Source organism: Colobus angolensis, unplaced genomic scaffold (assembly GCF_000951035.1).
Source record: "Colobus angolensis palliatus isolate OR3802 unplaced genomic scaffold, Cang.pa_1.0 Scaffold152, whole genome shotgun sequence".
Lineage (NCBI taxonomy): Eukaryota > Metazoa > Chordata > Mammalia > Primates > Cercopithecidae > Colobus > Colobus angolensis.
The window spans coordinates 1,915,587-1,933,985 of record NW_012114622.1 but is presented as its reverse complement, the minus strand read 5'-3'; positions in this window follow the sequence as shown (position 1 = coordinate 1,933,985).

The window sequence follows — 18,399 nt, the reverse complement described above, 5'->3', positions numbered from 1 at the left end:
AAAGATACTTACTTTGCTCGGTAGACTCAGAAAGGGTCCAGAAAATCAAATTACTGTTCATTTTAATACATCTTTGCAATGCAATGTTTCTTGATAAAATGCTTTTATTTTATATGCTTTTATCAAAGTCTTTAATCTGTGACTCGATACCCACCTCATTCAATTTATGGTAAATATCCACTATGTAATCTAATTGACAAAGGCAGCTTTCATTGTCAAATTCATCAGCCAAATCAGAAAAAAAGGTGACTTTAAAAAATTTAAATAAACATATTATGCCTTCCCGTTAAAAAAAAAAAAGAGTATTGCATATTCTATTATGTGTAGTGCACATACTTATGTTAGTAAAATGTTTAATAAACTTATAAACATGTACATATTTATATCCAAATATACACACACTTTTTTGATAGAGCTGATGATTAAACATTTATTGCCACATTGCTGGTTATGTTCTTCAGAAAGAGGAACTTGTAAAGTAAGGGTAGTTACAAATAAGAGAATACTCTAAGGCCATATCACTTATGACTATTTGAGGCTGATGAAGATGGACCTCAAGATAGGAAAAGAGATTACAGGCAAGCTGGATAGAATCTATATCAGGATTACTACAAAACCTTTTGTATGCAAAGCAGGCAAAGTTCAAGAATATAAGAGTATGACTTGGAATAAAATCTTCTCAGGGCCCAAATACTAGGCTCTTCAGAGAGGCAACTCTTACAGAAAAACAAAACCAACGGGAACCATACAAAGATCTCTTAGTTTTTAGTCCATAAATTGTCACTTCTCTCTTTGGATTGGGTCACTTTTACATTACTCTTTTGGGTGTCTGTCCTTCTTCCTCAACTTGTCCTACAAAACATTTGTGGACTGAAAATTCCACAAGGGCAGGGCTTCTATCTGTCTTACTCATCCTGTTAACACTAGCATCTGATATAGTTATGACATATAGTAGGCACTCAATAAATATTTATTTAAAGAATGAAGAGATAAAACAAAATAGCAACAACTCTTTCCTTTATTCTTAGTTCAACTGATCATGGCTGGAATTTTATAACAACATTACAAAAGCAAATACACTCATACACGCACACACACACACACACGCACACATACACACACACACACAATGATAAATAAGCAAAAAACTAGAGTTTTCAAAGTATGAGTTTACATTCTTATAGTAGTAGTAAGAATGCCTGCCAAATACAACTCCCTGTTGTTTTCATACTCAGTCTGCACCTTAACCACGTGGCCTCCCTTGTCAAGTGCCATGTTGCTTTATGATTCCTAGGAGCTAATGGAATTTAAGCTTTTCACAAGTCAAAAAAATATCAACACCAAAACTCCATTCTGTTCCGAGTCACTTATGGCCCCTAGGAACCTCCCAAAAATTAGAAGACCATTTATAAAATGGCAATAATAGTATATTGACCTTTCTTCAAGTTGCCACTGTTGCTTACCGCTTCATGTTTTTTGTGTTTTCTGGAGAAAGGGGAGGTGAATGAATGCCAGGTGGTTACCCTGAGCATCCAGAAGCAAAGCAAGCCAAAGAATGCGAGAGATGTTCCCAGGTATCCCAAGCATCAAAAGCGGGGATATCAAATCTGCTGGCACATTTGAGACATAAAAAAATTGGAGATAAAGACAAGAGGCTCTGGAGGAAGATAACACTGCAATTTAGTAGATACAAACAATACAGACAGAAACCATGCAAGAGAGGTGAGATGATCACCATGACTGAGGCCACAGACTCGCCTAATATTTGTCTTCTGTTGACTACTATCTGAGTGATGGGGTGATAAATTGTCTAATTTAAAGGCACGAGGTTATGGTAGGCATAGACTTATAATCACCATCTCTGTGAGTGGTCTTTAGGTTCATAGCTTTAGGATATAAACAGAGCTTGAATTCATAAAAACAGCATGGTCAACATTTTTACAAAGATAAGAGGAAATTTACTCCTTCACAAGGTATCTCCTTAGGATTTACAGCTTATTTAATAACTAGAGATTCCAGATTCTTCCAGATGGTCGATTCTATTCTTTATCTGACTCAAATTTTAAGATCATGGACATATGTCTAAAATAACAAAATAAAATATAAAATAAAGTTTTATAGCTGGGGTATAAGAGAGTTTGGCCATGATAATAGATAGGTAAAGGATAAAACAACTTTGAAAAGGGAACTTAGGATCTGGTGTTAGTATGTGGTCAACAGAGACCACTAACATGTAAGAACCATAACTATACAGAATCAATTTCCAGGGGATGCATTCTAAAATGGAAAGGAAAATTAAAGGCTAGCAGCAACTTGAACTTAATGCTCAAAAAATTCCATACAGAAAAATTTTAAGTTAAAAAACAAATAAATATTGAAGAAGAATTCAAGGATAACGAATGGCTCAAGATGAACACTAAAAACAATGGAGGGGCTGGATAAGTTGATAATGGCCTCAAGATTGACTCTATAAAATTATTTAAAATGAAATGAGCGTTCTTATAATATAAAACATCCAATCTTTGGGTCTTTAAATGACAGTGTATAGATTTTTTCCAGGGATGCTATAAGGGGAATCCTTATATTGGATGAGGTAGGAAATGAAGAAGGCTATTTTAGTTAGCTGCAAGACAGAGTTCCACTCAGGCTAACTCATGTTTGTTGTAAGGACAGTTGTGGCAATACAGTTATCCTTACAACAAATAATTTGCCAGATATTCGAGAATAGAAATTGCAATACGCCCAGCACTTTGGGAGGCCAAGAGGGTGGATCACCTGAAGTCAGGAGTTCGAAACTAGCCTGGCCAACAGGGTGAAACCCCATCTCTACTAAAAAAATTATAAAAATTACCCAGGTGTGGTGGTGCATGTCTGTAGTCCCAGCTGCTTGGGAGGCTGAGGCAGGAGAATTGCTTGAACACGGGAGGCGGAGATTGCAGTGAGCCAAGATCGTGCCACTGCTCTCTAGCCTGGGTGAGACGCTGTCCCAAAGAAGGAAAAGAAACTGCAATATGACCATACCTAAAGAGACTGGAACATAAAGTTATTCTGTATTTCTTGAAGCTCTGGACCTCAACAGCACAAGTTTAGGGATTTTAGTCACAGGCAGGCTCTCATTAATGTGGCTAAGCACTATGCTACTCTCTCTTCCTGTTTCTCTTTCTGTCTCTTGCTTCTCCTATTACTACTTGACTTCTTTTTCAACCCCATTCTCAATTTATTGGTAATTTCTGCTGCTTCATAGTTTTAAATTACTCACAACTTTGCTCACTCATGTCTGTTATGGTTCTTCTCTATGATCCCACTGTTCACAACATGATTTGTTCTACAGTACTAAGAAGCGTAGTACAGAAAGGTAAACTGATTATCCCATAAGAGTCACTGGTTGAACTTTTAACACTAAACTACATCATAGATCACTGGGTAGCTTAAGGTGTGCCTGAAGTCAGATCCTCACATCTGATGCCAACATATGACCAGGGTAGGATCCTGGGTCCTGTGGTAACAACACAGCATTCCAGGGCTTGCCCTTCTACATGGTCTGTAGGAAACATGGTTTCTCTTAGGAAAGAGCAGGGACATCTTGATTAACCTGTTTAGAATAATAGGAAGGAATAAAATGGAATAAATAAGCCTCTAAGGTCTGTCTCAACTCTCAGTACATAATTCAGACAAATGGAAATTGGCATGCAAAGAAAATGAATACAAATACCTCACAGCCAAGCTCAGAAAGGAAACTCATCAATAATATCAAGTAAGAATTCTGGTGGTCTTGTTAGAGTCACCACTATTGCCTTATCTGGCATCTGGGCCATTTCAACAACAACTCAACACTCAGAAAAATGAGGTTTTACCCATGAGTGATAGAAAGCATTCCCTCTTCCCAGGGACCGAAATAAAGAGGCAATAATCAAACCCAGCAGCCTGATATTTCTGTCTGGTTAATATCTTAGTCAGTGTGAAGAGGGGGACAATGGGCTGGGCTTGGCACATGCTCTCACACTGAGACAGCAAGCCAGGAATATTTTTCCTAGAAAGCAATCCAGTGGGAAGCCTCTGTGAGAGAGTCGTATATAAATTATTCATTTTCTGTTCTTTGTCTACTACCCCCAGCAAGCCTAGTTCTGCAGAGGCAAACAGAAGTCAGATGAAGGTATCACGACAGGGTGCTGTGCACTAAGCCCAGCTGAAGATCACTGTTTCCCAAAAAGTGTGCATGCCACAGAGAACTGCAGGAAGCCTAGGTGGTAGCAGGAGGAGAGAACAGTCACTGGTCTGATTGAGAGGTAGGCCCCCAAATTTGCCATGGCTCAGCCACTTAGTGGACAGACAAATTCTTCAATTCTGTGGAACTAAGTTTTACTAAATGTAAAAAGATGGTAACTGAGGGTGATCTAGAAGGTTGGTTTTGGAAACGCACACGATTAAGGTTGCAATTCCCTTCTGATTACTCAAGTTTCCTAGCTCAGGGGAATGCTGTAAGTAGAAGAAAATCTCACCTGGAGAACTGCAACCTTGGGACCCTCAAAAGGGAATACTCTGGACAGAACATAATACTAGAGGCAATGAAGAAATTTACTCTTGAAGAGTGACTACAGCCTGTAGAAGATCTGGACCACCAATAGCAACACTGAACAAGGGTACCAGGATGTGTCAAACCATGAAAACCATTTTTCAACATCCACACCATGAGGCCATGACCAGACGAATCATTTTTCTAGTTTTCTATTTTCCCGAAGTTTAGAAATAGGACTGGACTCTTTGGACCAAGTTAGTAGAAATCTTGGACAATAGATGGAGGGAAATCTCAGAATAATTCTGTGATACCTGAATACTAAAAAAGAAAAAGAAGTGACTTCACACCACCAAGTTGGTGAAGAGGATCATGCAATTTTCATTTGATCATTTAGATTATCAACATGAATTACCAACATGAAGGTTGGCTGTGAGTTAGCTTCATGGTTTCCACTCACTGTCAGAACCTCAGTCCCTAATAGGGCCTCTAGCCTTCCATAGCTTCTTTCTAGAGGGTTTACCTTCCCCCTACACCTTCCAGAACCTTTGTTCAGATCAACTCTGGCACAGGTGAGTACAACTGCTTAACTGACCCATAGGTGTCTTGCTTACCCAGATCCAGTTCAAATAATCACCTTTGGCTATAAAAATGATCTGATTAAATAAGAGAGAGACTGGATTGAGGATCTCTGCTTCTTAGTCACCTGTATCACCAGCAAGTCAGGTTGCCTTCATGGCCTCCATGTATTAAATATGGGGCACTTATCCTGAGACCCAGGAGGGTCAATGATCAAGTACCACCATTAGTGAGCGCATGGGAGTTTAAAATGGTATTGACACAACACACCATTCACCCTCACTTGGATTATGTAGAGTCCACTCTTCATTATCTGGGCAAATCCCGCATATAGGGAATATTTGTGTTAATAGCATTTTCAAACCAAATATGGACTTTTGTCACAAAAACATGATGTTTGTCTAAACTTTTGCACCATCCGCTCTTCTCTTGGTGTGGGGCCTTACCAGGCTACATCATCCTTGAATACCTATAGATTAGACCGGGAGTCTTCTCATAGTTTCATTTCTTAGTAACCTGCCATCCACTTTAAGACTGTCAGGCTGTTTGTGAATATTCTCCCAAAAAAGCTGGATTTTGCTACTTGGATCACCTTCAACTATTTTTAGGAGCTTACTTTCTCATGAACACATATATATCCAAATTCATGAATATCTATTTATTTCTATAGCATTTTGAGGGTGTTTGCTCATATTTTTCAACAAATAGTCTTAGTGACCTATTTTATAGAGAGGCATTATCATTATTTCTTGGGTTAAAGAAAGGAGAATTAAAATTAACACCTTAAATTAGTGTATATTTATCACAAGGGGGGAAGACAGCATGAGAAAAATGGAGATAAATATTTATAATAATATTTTCTCTTATATAGACATATTTAATATGTATTAAATATTTGTAATAAATATTTTCTATTAAGGATAGATTTATAAATATTTATTATAAATATTTATATTTACACTTGTATATACATATACATCTATAACTATGTACATACATGTGTATTTGTGTGCATTTCTCCATGTACAATATGTGGCAGTAGCTGCCTTGGTGCTCACTGCTACTGAGAGAATAGATAGGGAAACAAGTGACATACTCTAGAGTCTTTCACAGAAGTAGAGTAGAAGCATGAAGAGGAAATATCAATTCTGCCCTGGGGTATGGGAACGGAGAAAAGGAAACGGTGTGGAATAAAAAATTCAGATGAAGTGGTGCAAAGAAGTTGGGCCCTGAAGAAAACATAGGTTCTCACCAAGCAGACAGAGATGAAAGGCAAACACCCTGCCAGGTTAGAGTCTGCAGGTGGTCTTTAGCATTAGATGAGTGTGAGGGTCAGGCCAAGGAGAAAGATAAGGCTGGTGAAGCAAATGCAAAATTGTGGAGAAGCTTGAATGCCATTCTTTATCTCCTGCGGAGAAGTTCAGATTTTATGCTTGGGACATCCAGAGTCCCCATTCTGATTGGCCCATAGTTGCTGCTCCAAAAATTGCACAGTGAGGGGGATTATGTGAACTTTTCTGAGCTCTCAAGAGAAAAGGCATGACTTCTTGTAACATGAATGTATCTACATCCAGCATGAATGCAGGAGCCAAGTATGGCCACACATCTGCCAACTATTGATCTCTGCAGCTGAGACAGGTTAGACATATAATAAATATGCCTTGACTGGGGGACAAAAACAATGTCATTAGACTTGCTCATCCTAGAAACATGAAGCCGTAATTAACCAGGATTGGTTTTACGTGTAGGACCTATTACCCTGCAATTTTAAATGTATTCTCCCAGGTGATTAATTTTACTACACTTGTTGGTGGCATACCACCATTTTCCAGGCACTCCTGGGAATCCTGAAATTCAGGATCAATATTCTCTCCAGAAAAGCCTATTAAATATTAAATGGAATAAAATTCCTAGGTAACCCATACTTTAAACAATACCATCTATGTTACACACAACCATGAGTATTGAAGAACCATCTCAGCTATTGCATGCCACTCACACCACTCTCATCCACTAGCACTAGACGCTCTTTCCTAATTTAGTCTCAGAGGAACCTTGTTAGCTGGCCTGCCTCCTTTATCCATTTGTTCCCCTACATTTAGTAAGAACCTATGAAGTACCAGACTCTGATCTTCCAGATAAACAGACCTAGACCTAGTCCTCTTGGAACTCAAATTTTAAAGGGAAAGGCAGACATTCAAGCAAGGAATTACATTTTCTACTGAGTGCTCAGTTTCTAGAATTCTCTAAGGTTCATGTCAGGAATAGCTTCACAAAGAATTTCTTGTTTATTGTTTTCTTTCAACCAAATGAAATCTTATTCATTTTATTGGCAGTTGCCATGATTTTTGTTTTCTCTCCTATTTAATATCTGCAATACCCTCTTGGCTTTTTAACCTTGAAAGTGACATCCAATCTCTCCTTGAGATTATTTCCCCAACTAGTCTTCCAGAGGCCTTTCTCTGTGTAATTTTTATTATTATCATTACAAGCCTGATATAGATTGATACATAGTCCAATCCACATATTCTTTTATTCTTGTTTTTAGCCCTGTTGGACTAGATGTTTGCCTCTGATGCCTCTGGGAATCTGTCTTTTGAATTTCCTCATGGAATCTACTTCAGAAGTACCCCAGATAACTTCCTTAGCCCTGTAATACCTTAGTAGAATACCTGACCCAGCATGCCCCTTGAAATCCAACACCAAGGTGGCCTTCCTGACCCCCTTAAAGATAGGGATTCACGTTGGGTAAATTATAGTTTTATTAGGAGATTGATGACTACCTCATTAAGTGCTTTGGAAGCAAATAAGTCCCCAAACTGTAATCTATCAGTGGTGAACTTCCAGGCATGCTTGGCCTCTAGTATGAAATATTCAAAGTAAATAGGAGACCAAAGACTTATAACAATTCTATTATCAAGTTCTGGTTAACACCTCCATGTGTTAATTATGGGGACTATTTCTTTTATTCACTGTCTCAATTTGAATGGCTTTAGTTTCCCTGGAGAACTTGTACTTCAAAAAGACCATATTTTCTCAAAGTTTCCATTGCCAACCTGTGACTAGCAGGAATCCCAGCTGGACATTTTAGTCTTTTTCAACATCTTAGTCTCTTTTGCCAGATTTGATCTGCCTCTTCCGAGCTCAACCTTGCGTCATTCAGAAAAATCATTCAAATAGCTTTCACCTCAAAGTGGTTCATTGAGAGAGTTTTCCCCCCACAGAGAATGATGTCTGCTCTGATTAGCATAGAATCCGGCCAGTTCTTTTTCTGTGACCAAGGACATTTTTTTTTCAACTGTGCCAGGAGGTTTATAATCTACCAGCTGGAAATATTTTTTTTTCTAAAAACAACAATGTTAAAATCTACAAGGGTGGGGTTATAAAGAAATACCTAGCACACCCTCAGAGAAGCTTGCATTATATCTAGACCTTGGTTCAGAATGTGTTATGTTCTGTTCCAGAGATGACAAAAGATTTAGCAGAAAAGCAACCTTGCATGATGGGGGAGCTGGAAGGCCATAACCCCCACATAAAGAGAGGGCTACAATTGGAAGCATACAAATCATAGAGCTCTTTCAACCACTTGTGTCTAAATCTTGCCTCGCAACTCAGAGTAATGATGAGTTATTCTACTGATTCAGATCACAAAAAGGAACTGGACTTTTCCTGAGAAGAAAAATGGAAAAAAGAAAATTTGTAGCAGCCAGTGTTTAAAGATGTCCCACAATGAACCACACCTTTCAATATCCATGCGTTCATGAGATCCTTTTCCCTTGAATCTGGGTTGGGACTTTGATTTGCTTGAAGCCAGTAAAACACAGTGCAAGGAATGCTGTATGTCTTAGGAGGCTGGGTCAGAAGTCTTGCAGTTTCCACCTTGGTAGACAATGTGCTTACTCTGGAGGAAATCAGCTTTATATAACAGGTCTGAACTGTTGAGAAAAGAAGTCACCAACTTGTGAGAAAAGACCCAATTAGGATGTCCAGTCTTGTTGGGTCTTCTGATGGTTGTAGCCCCAGGTGACGTCTGTAACACATGGAAAGAACCAAGTGAGAACTATCTTGAACGCACAGAAATATTAGAGGTAAGAAGAAGTTGTTGTTTTAGTCTACTAAAATCAGCATGGGGAGAATGAGGTGATGGGGTAGGGGGATTGTGGTTACACCAAAATAGATAATAAGAAGAAATTATCTTAAAATGAGGGATGCTGACTCCAGATGTTACATCACATCAGCCCTGCATTATACAGGAATTTTTCATGGAAAATGTCAAAAACAAACATGTATGGTCTTAAGTAACAAAAAGGAAATTTACTGGTTCAAGTAGCTGAACATGTTAGTTGTGCTGGAGTTAAATGGAGTGCTTATATTAGCTAGGATACCACTTCAGTTTCCAAAAATTAAACATGGCTTAAATAATAAGCCCATTTCTCTTTCACATATAAGTTCAAGGAAGATAGCACTTCTTTTCCTTGAAGGCATCAGGAACCCAGAATTCATTTATCTTATTGCTCTGCTATTATTGATACAAAAGTCTATCTCTTCTGTTAAAATGGCTGCTGCATCTCCGTTCATCACAGTCACATTCCCTTAAGTAGCAAGGGGGAGAAAGGGAATGAAGGATGTGTTTCTTCTCTTTCAGGGCAGGATATAAAAGTCACACATATAACTTCTGCTCACATTCAGTTCACTATAACTGAGTCACTTTGACACATCTGGCCACAAGAGGGTCAGGTAAATATAGTCTTTATTGATGGACTTGTGCCCAACTAAAACTTCTATTACTATGTAAAAAGATTTCTGGGAGACAAGTAGCAATCTCCAATACATGTAGTCCCCAGTATAAGGGGTTAAGAGGACTGAGTAAGGGGGAAAAAGCATTCACTGCAAATGTATTGATGAAATTTTTATGATTCTAAAATTTTTTAACAATACAAAGATTGTTTTTCCCTTGAACATTATTACCAATGGCATTGCTACCACTAATTACCTTCTATTTCTCTAATAAGAGAGTCTACATTGTGATTCTGAGGTTGTTTCTTTTCTTGCTTTTGTTGTCTTTTTTGAAGTTTGTGCATGACTTTTCAATTAAAAAATAGAGTTTAACTAGTAAGTTAGAATATATACATGAATATATTAGTGAGCTTGACATTTAAAATTCGTAAACACTGCTGGGCACGGTGGCTCACGCCTGTAATCCCAGCACTTTGGGAGGCTGAGGGGGGCAGATCATGAGGTCAGGAGATTAAGACCATCCTGGCGAACACGGTGAAACCCTGTCTCTACTAAAAATACAAAAAATTAGCCAGGCGTGGTGGCGGTCGCCTGTAGTCCTAGCTTCTAGGGAGGCTGAGGTAGGAGAATGGTGTGAACCCGGGAGGTGGCGGAGCTTGCAGTGAGTGGAGATCACACCAGTGCACTCCAGCCTGGGCGACAGAGTGAAATTCTATCTCAAAAAAAAAAAAAAAAAAAATTAGTAAACACTAATATGTTTTAACAGAGGCTATAGACCTTTCCTCTTTCTTTAGAAAGTAAAATATTACATATACATTGAAAACCTCTGTTACACTCCCCTGTCCTGTTTGCCTCCCTTCTTCTCTAAATGAATCTCATTTCATGAATTTTGTATCAATGCACATCATCATACTTTCCCTAACAATAATAGGAATTATAGCAAACATAGTGTTTGTTATGTGTAGACATTCTTGTAACAGATCTGCAAACATTAACTCATTACATCTTTATAATAATGAAGAGGTAGTTATCATTATTATACCCATTTTACAGATGAAGAATCTGAAGTATATAAAGGTTAAATAACTTTCCCTAGGGCACACAATCAGTAGTTCAGTGGTGGTAGAGTCAACATTCAAATCCATGCCTCCTAACTCTAGATCAAATGCATGGTGACTACAGTTAATAATAATATATTGCATATGTGAAATTTACTAAGAGAAATCTCAAGTGTTCTCACCACACAACAAAAAAAGACTACTATGTGTGCAGATGGATGTATATATGCATACCTTAAATATATACAATTGTTACTTGTCGATCATAACTGGGGAAAAAAGGTCAATCAGAAGTGACACAAATTTGATGTAAGTATTAAGTTAAAAGCTAGAGACTCCAAGATGGAAGCCAGTTGTCAGAAACTGACCCAACCAAATAACATCTAAAATATTATTGCCCAAAAGTTATGTCACATGGCACTAAAAATGCAAGATCACACAAACACACGCACACACTAAATAAATCACTAAACCCATGAATAAATTTGGAAAATGATGTCTGCTACATCATTCTTTTAAAATCTTTTAAAAGGTCCTGGAGCTTTTGAAAAAGTTACATTACCTGTACAAAGTAGAAAAAATTAAAATCAATTCTCAGCCCAATTTTCTATCTATGCCCCCAAATTGGTCTTGTCTCTGCAATGTAAAATAGAGCTCCAACTGAGTGCCGCCTGGGATTCAATCTTTCATTCAACCATAAAGCATTTATTGATCAAAAGACATTAAGATACAAAGACAATTAAGTGAGGTAGAGCCCTGGAATCATATGCAAATTATGTGCTAAGACCATGGCCTGTATGAATGCCCCTGTCATGAAGCTCCCTTTGCTGACTTTGGGACCCAAGGATTTATTTGCAAAGGTTCATAATAATCCTCTCTCACACTCCAAGAAACCTACACTAGAGGCACTTAGAGAAATTCAAGTGCTTTGGCAATTTATGACTGTATATATTATTAAATAATACTGTTTTGCATAGAAATAGAATTTCTTCACAGATTTATGAACAATCCCTTGGCCTCTTAAAAAGACATGCACTAGACTAAAACAATATTATATCAAAACGTAGTTGATAAACCAGTTAAATTAGGTGGCCTGGCATGCTTTGCTGTCCCAAATTTTCATGCTTGTAGCTTCTCTGGGAAACAAAATTGTGTTTTAATGAATGCACTGCCATCTCTTCACTTCTCCTCACTGTGTTTTTATCCCTGGTGCTCTTTCCTTGGAGTTACCCTCAACATGTGAGGGAAATATCTCAATTATAGAGTTTGTGACTAGAAAAAAATCCTAATAAAATATGTAGTTTAATTTCCTCATTTTACAGACTAAGAAATTAAGACAAAAGAAGGCTGAGGGGTTATCTGAACTTCCTAAAGCCAATTAGAGTCCAGGGCAGGACTGGAAAACAAGTCACTTGGAGTGTGTCACCATTAAGATGCAAGAGGATGTCAGCAGCATTGGAACAAAATGGCTGAGATGTGGTTTAAGTTTTATGCTTAGATTGTTATGTTCAAGCATTTGAGGGGTGGTTCATGCACAATCTGCCAGCTAGACAGTCCAATAGCAAAATAACCATTTCCTAAATCTTGATTTATTTAGAATGGTGAAGTGCAAGAGATAAATATATTTTGGAAGGGAAATTAGTATCTCTGGTTCCTTCTCCTTTTTGGCCATGCTACTAAAATATCTCCCATGGCTCTATAGCTTAGTATCCTCTTTATTTCCTTCATTGTGCATATTGCACCCAAAAAAGTTAATTTATTTACTTCTTTATTGTCTTTCTTCCTCATCATTCTCCATTGGAACAATTCTTCCAATTTGTCTGTTTCATCATTGTGTGCCTGGTCCCTACTATAGCACTTGGTACAGAGAAGACATTCAGTACCTGAGTGGGTGAAGCCAAATCCAAGTGGCAAATGGGAGAGAAGAGGGCAAGATAGCTACAGAGCCCTCTGTGGTTTCTGTAGGAGAGAGGTGCAAGAAGGGTGTTGAGGAGGACTTCCTGACAGTGAGGCAAATACTTAATAGAATGCGAGCAGTTGAGAATAAGTTAGACAGCAGTAGCTGCACTGGAGGGAGATTAGATACATGCAGAGTGGAGTAGGAGGCAGTTTGGAGCCTCTTGTCAAAGGCCTGGGAGCTGAGCTCTTCCTGAGTCAGCTGGGTGGGAGTTGCCTACGGAGGTGTTATGCAGCTTGATCTTTGTTTAGGCTGAGAATAAAAATGTTACTGAAACACCAAAATCCTTTTCTCAAATCTTTCTGTTGCCACTACCTGGGTCCCCTTATCCCCTACCCCTTTACCCCTGCCATTATAAGAAGCCACCATGACCAGAGGGAGAAGTCTAGATGGTTAACATGAGTCCAGTCACATTTCAACTTTTCCGCAGTGCCTCCTCCATGAGATGCCCTCTGCAGCAACTGAAATAACCAATGACACTGTGCTAATGATCATTTAAAATGGTATCTAGGGAGATTCCGAAAGGCAGCATGCCAGAATCTGGGAACGGGATATTTCAGGCCAGGCCACCAGAATTCATGTGCACTTTTCCCAAAAAGGACTTCAGGTTTAAAACAAACAAACAAAAGAAGCCTTCGTAGGGCAGAAAGTATGTGTGCTGTTGTAGTTTTCTGTACTCCCTCCTCCCCAGCAGACGAAAGGCTCCACATGTGTTGCCTAGACAAAGGCCCGTTTTGTCAGTATCCAAACCATGGAGCCTAGATGCTTCTGTTTTGACCACCTCCAATGGCATGCATTCCCCACACCAACCCTCCTAAAAGGATAAACTAGCCTGCGGCAGAATAGAGGAGTAACAATTTGCAAATAGCTGAGGGTAAATGAGACTGTGGAGTTGCTGCAAATATGTAGACAATCAGGCACCGTGTGATGTACCGAGGCAGCCGCAGCACCTTAGCCGGATGGAAGGAGTGAGGCTGGGGTTGACACTGGTTTTGGATCACAGAATTACATAGTTACTGCAGACAAGGCTTTCTTGCCTGTGAGAACTGCGCTAACACTTCCCACACATCTTGTGGAATGGGTTGAGCTGTGGTGTGGCCGTGGTCTCTGTGCTTCTCTTGTTAACTGATGCCTGATGGCTGGGCCCCAGTATTCAACTTAAGAGAACAGTTTTCTCCACTCGAGGAAGCTATCCTGCTTTCAAACTCTTTATTAACTAAATTTATTTTATTGTGGGTTTATCTTATGGAAAGTTTTGGTGGAAACCTATTATATATCTGCCAGGCACCTTCTTTTAAAAAGTCTTCCAATTTGGCCATTTGTCAATCTATCCACCTGATTCCTGCAGAAACTCCCCTGCCGGATCCTGCTTTCTGACACTAATCACAGCTGACTGATTCAGATGTAGATATCTGACCCAAACTGGTGTTTGGCCAACAATGTTGTTGGCCTGGCTGTTCCTGAGACCCAGCCAAATTCATATTCTTGAGTTCCTTAAGATGCCCCCCACTTCAATTGAAGGTAGCTCAAGCTAAGTTTCTGTTCCATGCAATAAAAAGTTGTAATTAATACAGGAGAGAAGGGAAAGAAAGAATTAGCATATACCTATCATATAGCTATAATCAATGAGTAAAGATGTTTGAAAATAGTGATTCTCAACTGGGGGCTATTTTGCCCTCTTAGAAGACATTTGGCAATGCCTGGAAATATTTATTTTTGGTTACAAGTGTGGAACGTGGGTGATACTGGCTTGTAGTTGCTGCCAAACATCCTACAATGCACAGGAGAACCCCCACAACAAAGAATTATCCAGCCCAAAATGTCAATAGCAGAATCTTGCTGTAGTACAGGATAAATCAGGAGAGAAACAGATGAGTAGTGAGTCAAGAGAGGCACACAATGATCTGAGACATCTGGGGCTGGGGGATAGAGGCAAAACACCTGCTTACTAGGTTTCTGATTGGCAACCATTAGATGGTGGCTCCATTCACCAAAAAAAACAAAAACAAAAAAGATAGGATACAGAGCAGGTTTGGGTTTTAGCCTTAGAGATATTGAGTATGAGAGGCTTCTAAGTTATGTAAGTGGAGATGTCTCAGAAGCAGTTACTTTATAGGTGTGGAAGTCAGAAGGGAAACTAGGCAAGAAAAATAGATTTAGAGGTCATCAGGATATGGAAGTCGATTGAAGATATAAAGCTAATAATACTGCTCAGGAAAAATGTACAAAATAAAAGGACAAGACATAGGACCCCCGAAAGAGCACCAACATTGAAATGACAAGCAGGGTAACAGAAGCAAGGAGACTGAGACAGAATGAATGAAAGAAGAAAAAACACTCAAGAGAGTGTGGTACCAAGGAAGTGAAAGAGTGTATTTCAGAGGGAAGTCGTCATTATCGTTGTAAGACTGAATCTTTCTTATCTGAATAAGGAAAGAGCAAATGGTTGACTTCTCATAAGAACATGCCAATGGGAAATTGTCAAGCACAAGTTCCTTGGCTATGTGTTAAGAGGAGGCTTAGGGTAATGGTGAAGGTAGGATCCAGATCATACTAAAAAGATGAGTACACAGAAGAGAAGGAAATAGAAAGAGTGAGTGTGACCAGATCCTCCAAGAAACTTGTATGTGATTAGAAGGAAGATTAAGGGGCATCTCTTTTTTGTTAGGGAATGAAATTAAATCCAAGACATTGTTCCTGCCTAACTTCAAATCCAGCAGGAAATACAGCACCTATCTTTTTCTTTAAGGCAAAGAGACATCTGAGCCAGGGAGATTGGAGTTTGGAGGAAATAGTTCTCATTGGTGATCAGAGTCTTCAGGGGAAGATTAAAAGAGGTAGTAGAACTTAACCTGGTCCCCAAAGAAGGAGCAGAACTTAGAAGCATGGAATGCAGATAAAAGCACAGACATACAACAGCATTTGAGGAAGAGAAAATAGCCTATTTTGGCTGGAGCAGAAAGATAGATTTAGGAAGGATTCGCATATCATCTGTTTCATAGTTTTCAAAATGTTCTCTGGGGAGCCCTAGGGTTTCCACAGAGATGAACACAAGTGAATTTTGTAGATTAGAGGTGGTAAACTATGACCCTTGGGTCAAATTCAGCCTGTCATACATTTTTCTAAATCATGTTTTACTGGAACACAACCACACTCGTTTATTTACGTACTCTCTGTGACTGCTTTCCACACTGCTCTAGGCAAGTTGAGTAGTTGAAACAGAGACTGTATGGCCCACAAAGCCAAAAATATTTACTATTTGACCCTTTTCAGAAAAAGTTTGCCAGCCCCTGTACTATGATATATATATATGATATATATTTTTAAGCTATTTTCACTATTATTGGTATAAACTTTTGTAGAATGCATTAAAACGCCTTATGTAAACACATGATGATACTGTTACATGAACTAAGGCTTTCTGCATCTTACCACAAGTAAGTGAAATAAACACTTTATATTCTTTCCCTTCTTCTAAGGCAAAATGTAATGAAACACGATTCATCTTTGCTGAGATGACGCCAGCATTGTTGTAAAGTTAAATCATCACCCTAGGTCATAGCACAAGAATGACTGCAGGAAACCTCCCTTTGCTCACTCATCTCTAGCTTTACTTTGTTTCTGACAGGAGAAAGGATTACATTTGCCTTCACTCTGACAGGGTTGTGTTTAGTTCTACCCAGTGGTAGAAGTACACATGTTACTTTTCCCCTGCCATGACATTCAGTGATGAATATGTTGAGAATCAGGTGTCACAAATGCAGTAGTATAAATTAATGAGCTTCCGTGTGGAGGTTAGTAACCCATAGGAGCCACTGACACCAGAAGTAGTCTTTGCATAAGAAATCATCTTTTGTGGTACTAAGTTCCCTGGGATTTTGGTATTGCTTCTTAATATAGTATAACCTATCCTATCCTGATAAATACAGTGGCCTCTTGGAGTCGTTATCTGCATAAGAATGCTTTCCTCATGCTATACAGTTTCAGAATCATATGCCTTAGAGCCCTTCAGTCTTCAAAACTTTGTATTTTCTCTTTCTTTAATATAAGGTTATCATTTTAAGCAGTTATCAGCATGTCCCACATTCATATTCATTTATAATTTGCTGCTCCTAATCTTCTACAAGCTAAGTAGTTACTTATAATTAGTATAATCATTCTAAAGTAAAATTAGTTGTCTCTGAGAGATCTTGAGGGGATTTCTTGTGACTAAAATGTTTTCGTAGCATGAGTTCTATGATACCCATTTTGACATGCAGAGGTCCTTTTGACTTCAGTTCTTGTTTTGGGTGGTATCCTAAATAAGAGAGGCTCTTGACCAGTACTTTTTGGATAAGACATGTATAAATTACCACATGTTTAATAAAACTGCATGGAATTGTTCTGGAAATTTTCAGACTCATTTGTAGGTAGATGTGATATATATGTGTTTTAAAACTATGTTTACATATCTGTGATACATCTTCACCCTAAATATATGTCCAGCTTTTCATAATAGACTTGTCACCCTCCTCTAACACCTATCTCAGTTACAGGTTTCATTATCCACGTGTTCATCTGAGGCAAAATTCCATCATTTTCTTGGACTCCTCCCTTGTCATTCCCCCAACAAACAATGGACCATCAAGTCTTTTGATTCTGCCTCTACAATATGTTTCAAAAGTCTCAGCTTACATACAGAACCCTTCATAAATTGGCACTATCTTACTTATAATGGACATTTGATATTTTCCTTACCAATAACTGTTCCTTACTATTTGGGTAACAGCAACCAAGTTGATTTGGGAACTCTAACTTTCTTCCATTGTTACAACTTGATAGGACTCTCTATCAAGGGATTTTTGTTCTCTCTAAGCCAAGAGGTGTCCAAGTTGGACCATTCAGATGCTGTCCCACTGGTCTTCAGTGTTTAAATGAACTCACTGAACATAATTCATCCCATGAGGCTGCCTGAAGACCACCATCAGTTTCTCAGGGCCCACTTCCTGTCTTTTTTGTATCCTGGCTCTTCAGTATTTCCTATAATTCTGAGTAGTGCTAAGTTCTTACAATAAATTGTGTGTATGTGTAAGTGTGTGTGCTTGCAGATGTGTGTGTATGTGTGTGTGGTTGGCCTATTTCATCAGTTTCTGTTGCTTGTAACCAGAGAATTCTAACTGATAGGCTACCTTCCAGTCTCCTCCTAGTCCTCTTTTTCTCACACCTCCTAGATTCCAGGACCGTAAGAAGCTGAACAGTTTCCATAGCATGCCCTACACTTCCATTCTTCTTGCATTAGCCCATACCCTTCCTTATTCCCATAACAGCCCTTCTTCATTTCTGGGAAATTCCAATTCATTATTAAAGTATTAGATATGGAAGTATTTCTATGTCAAACCCTTCTCTGGCCCTAACAGGTAAAATTAAGCATCCTTGTCTTTATGTACTCATAGCACTGTATACATCTTTCTGACTTACAACATGGTATTGTGGATAGTGAGTCACGTGTTCAGTGCTTCAAGGAAATGCTGAAATCCTCAAGGGCACCCAGGTAAAGTTCAACAAATATTTGTTGA